Below are 4,400 nucleotides of genomic sequence, written 5' to 3' on the forward strand. Positions count from 1 at the left end.
CTCGATCCATTTCGATACGTAGTCAACAGCGACGAGTATGTATTTGTTACCAAATGAAGAAGGAAATGGTCCCATGAAGTCGATTACCCACACATCTAAGACTTCGACTTCCAAAATGCCTTTCTGAGGCATTTCATCGCGTCTTGATATATTTCCAGTGCGTTGGCACCGGTCGCAGTTCTTAACAGCGATGTGGACGTCTTTCCATAAGGTTGGCCAAAAGAGACCAGCTTGTAGGATCTTTGCACAAGTCTTGGAAGTGCTTGCATGTCCTCCATAGGGAGCAGCATGACAGTGAGAAATTATGCTTTCTACTTCTTCTTCAGGGACGCAACGACGGAATATACTATCGGCTCCTCTTTTGAAAAGAAGTGGTTCGTCCCAATAGTATTGTTTCAGGTCGTGGAAGAACTTCTTCTTTTGTTGGTAAGTTAGATCTGGCGGTAATATTTTAGCGGCTAGGTAGTTAACGAGATCAGCGTACCAAGGTACGGTTGAGTTTGCTATATATGCTTTGGCAGTTCTTTCTACTTCGGTGTGAGTATTGTTTAAAGTTTCTGTTACCGAAGCGATGTCTAACTGGGCTATGAGTCGCTCATATGGGAAATCATCATTAATGGGCACGTCGTTAGGTTTATTTCCTTCCATTCTTGATAGGTGATCAGCAACCACATTTTCGGTGCCTCTTTTGTCCTTAATTTCAAGGTCGAACTCTTGCAAGAGTAGGATCCATCGAAGGAGTCTTGGTTTGGCATCCTTTTTGGTTAATAAGTATCTAATAGCGGCATGGTCGGTATAGATAATAATTTTCGCTCCCACTAAGTAAGATCGAAATTTGTCTAACGCGAATACGACAGCTAAGAGTTCCTTCTCTGTAGTGGCGTAGTTCATCTGCGCAGGGTCTAAGGTTCTACTAGCGTAGTATATAACATGAAGTTTCTTATCTTTTCTCTGTCCTAGGACAGCTCCTACAGCGTAGTCACTAGCATCGCACATAATTTCGAATGGTTCGTTCCAGTTAGGTGGTTGCATGATTGGTGCGGATATCAGTGCTCGTTTAAGAGTTTGAAAGGCGTTTAGACATTTCTCATCAAATATGAATTCCGCGTCCTTCATTAGTAGCTCAGTCAGTGGTTTGGTTATTTTAGAGAAATCTTTTATGAAACGGCGGTAGAAACCAGCGTGTCCTAGAAAACTCCGTATTTCTCTAACACTTTTCGGGGGTTGAAGGTTTTCGATGATTTCGATCTTAGCTTTATCAACTTCAATCCCTTTATCAGACACGATGTGTCCAAGTACGATTCCTTGTCTTACCATGAAATGGCATTTTTCCCAATTTAGTACTAAGTTGACACTTACGCATCGTTTAAGTACCATCTCCAGGTTCGAAAGACATCCTTCAAAACTTTCTCCACATACGGAGAAATCATCCATAAATACTTCCATCATGCCGTCTAGAAAATCAGCAAAGATCGACATCATGCATCTTTGAAATGTCGCGGGTGCGTTACACAGTCCGAACGGCATTCGTCGATAAGCGAATGTGCCATAAGGACATGTGAATGTCGTCTTTTCTTGGTCATCAGGGTGGATAGGAATTTGAAAGAATCCTGAGTAACCATCTAAATAGCAGAAATGGGAGTGTTTAGCCAGTCGTTCGAGCATTTGATCAATGAAAGGTAAAGGAAAATGATCTTTTCGAGTGGCTTTGTTGAGTTTTCTGTAGTCAATACACATTCGCCATCCAGTTTGAGTGCGTTGCGCTATTGATTCGCCTTTAGGGGTTGTAATGACAGTGACACCTCCTTTCTTGGGCACGACATGTACAGGGCTTACCCACTTGCTATCGGATATAGGGTATATGATTCCTGCTTCTAACAGCTTTTGAACTTCCTTTTTCACTACATCGCTTAGAATTGGATTGATTCGTCTTTGATGTTCTCGTGAGGTCTTACAGTCTTCCTCGAGCATAATGCGATGCATGCAGATAGAGGGGCTTATTCCCTTTAGATCAGATATGTTATAGCCTAAAGCGGTAGGATATTTCCTAAGGACATTGAGTAACTTTTCAGTTTCGATCTGTCCAAGGTCAGCGTTTACTATAACAGGTCGTTCAAGCTCTTCATCTAGGAATTCATACCTTAAATCTTTGGGCCGTGTTTTAAGTTCTATAGCAGGTTTCTTAGGGCAAGGAATAGGATCAGGGGTTAATGCTAGGCATTCACTCAGATTATTATCTTGGTATTCCTCACGCCAGTTATCGTCCTCGAAAATAGGTGGCATTGGTATTTTCAACACTTCAGAATAGGTGTTTTGTTGTTTCTCCATTTCTTTAACGCATTCATCAATAACGTCCAAGAAACAACAGGAATCATCTATGGCTGGGGCCTTGAAGAATTGGGAGAGAATGAACTCTACTCTTTCTTCTCCGACCTCGAAGGTTAACTTTCCTTTCTTCACATCTATAATGGCACCAGCAGTTGCTAAGAATGGCCTTCCTAGTATAATAGGGATATTAGAGTCCTCTTTAATGTCCATTATTATGAAGTCAGTAGGAATATAGAATTGTCCTATACGAACAGGTACATTTTCAAGCATTCCTACGGGAAACTTGACAGATCGGTCAGCTAATTGCAATGACATTCTTGTTGGTCTTAGTTCACCTAATTTGAGTTTTTCACAAATAGAAAGGGGCATTAAACTAACACTGGCTCCTAAATCACATAAGGCTTTGTCTATTACGAATTTCCCAATTACACAAGGTATAGAGAAACTACCAGGGTCTTTTAGTTTAGGAGGCATGTTGTTTTGAATTATAGCGCTACACTCAGCAGTTAGCGTAACAGTTTCATTCTCTACTATCTTCTTCTTATTGGATAAGATCTCCTTGAGGAACTTAGCATACAAGGGCATTTGGGTAATAGCTTCTGTGAAAGGAATGGTAACATTTAGTTGCTTTAGAAGCTCTACGAATTTCTTAAATTGGCCCTCATTCTTAGATTTAGCAAGTCTTTGAGGATATGGAATCGGTGGTTTATATGGCGGGGGAGGCACGTAAGGTTTCTCTTTTTCAGATGCCTCTTCATTCTCATCCTCCTTTTCAGCTTCAGGTTGTTCTCTAGGTTTTTCAGTCGCTTTATCAGGTTTCTGATACATGGTTGGGTTCTGAAGCCTTGGATCGATTGGTCCATCTAGCTCAGTTCCACTTCGTAGTGTTATGGCATTAGCGTGCCCTTTAGGATTGGGTTGTGGTTGACCAGGAAATGATCCAGCTGGTGCGGAAGTAGTTGCTTGTTGTTGGGCCACTTGAGCAATCTGAGTTTCTAACATCTTATTATGGGTCGCTAGGGCATCTACCTTAGTTGCTAATTGCTTCAATTGTTCACCGGTGTGAACATTTTGGTTGAGGAAATCCTTATTTTGTTGAGCTTGGGTAGCAATGAAATTTTCCATCATAATTTCAAGGTTAGACTTTCTAGGAATATTAGACATATTAGGGATGTTAGCAGCAGGTTTTTGGTAACCTGGCGGTACAGCAGGTGCTTGATTCGGTACAAACAGAGCGTTGTTATTTTTGTACGAAAAATTAGGATGATTCTTCCAGCCAGGATTGTAGGTGTTGGAATACGGATTCCCTTGAGCGTAGTTAACTTGATCAACCGAGACTCCTGTCAAAATAGCACATTCGGGGACAGTATGTCCAAGAACTCCACATAATTCGCAGTTTGGAGTTACAGCAGCCACGGTGGCTGCGGGTGGTAAGGTCAAGCTTTCTAGCTTTTGGGTAAGGGCATCTACCTTAGCGTTCACTTTGTCTAGGCTACTAATTTCGTACATTCCGCCTTTAGTTTGAGATTTCTCCACAGGAGTTCTTTCGCTTCCCCATTGGTAATGATTTTGAGCCATGTTTTCAATTAGTTGATAGGCTTCGTCATACGGCTTATCCATAAGTGTGCCACCAGCAGCGGCATCTATTGACAACCTCGTGTTGTACAACAGTCCATTGTAAAATGTATGAATGACGAGCCAGTCTTCTAATCCGTGATGTGGGCACATTCGCATCATGTCCTTATATCGCTCCCAAGCGTCGAAAAGAGATTCAGTGTCCTTTTGTCTGAATCCATTGATTTGTGCTCGTAACGCGGCTGTTTTGCTAGGAGGAAAATAACGCGCTAAGAAAACAGTCTTCAATTCTTCCCACGTCGTGACAGAATTTTGTGGCAAGGATTGCAACCAAGCCCAAGCTCTATCTCTTAGGGAGAAGGGAAAAAGGCGTAGTCTTATTGCATCGGCAGTTACTCCATTGGCTATCACGGTATCAGCAAATTGGATGAACTTTGTTAAATGTTCGTTAGGATCATCGGTAGGAACACCGGAAAATTGACGTTGTTGAATGGCTG

At 41.9% G+C, this 4,400-nt stretch overlaps 1 non-coding gene across 1 annotated transcript; it reads left to right on the forward strand.

Annotated features, from left to right (window-relative positions):
- The first annotated feature begins 4,036 nt into the window (after window positions 1-4,036).
- Window positions 4,037-4,147, forward strand: LOC131629804 (small nucleolar RNA R71). The gene has a single exon (XR_009292132.1). It is a non-coding gene; the product is annotated as a small nucleolar RNA R71 (small nucleolar RNA).
- Window positions 4,148-4,400: the final 253 nt, after the last annotated feature.

Source organism: Vicia villosa, unplaced genomic scaffold, assembly GCF_029867415.1.
Source record: "Vicia villosa cultivar HV-30 ecotype Madison, WI unplaced genomic scaffold, Vvil1.0 ctg.000605F_1_1, whole genome shotgun sequence".
NCBI lineage: Eukaryota > Viridiplantae > Streptophyta > Magnoliopsida > Fabales > Fabaceae > Vicia > Vicia villosa.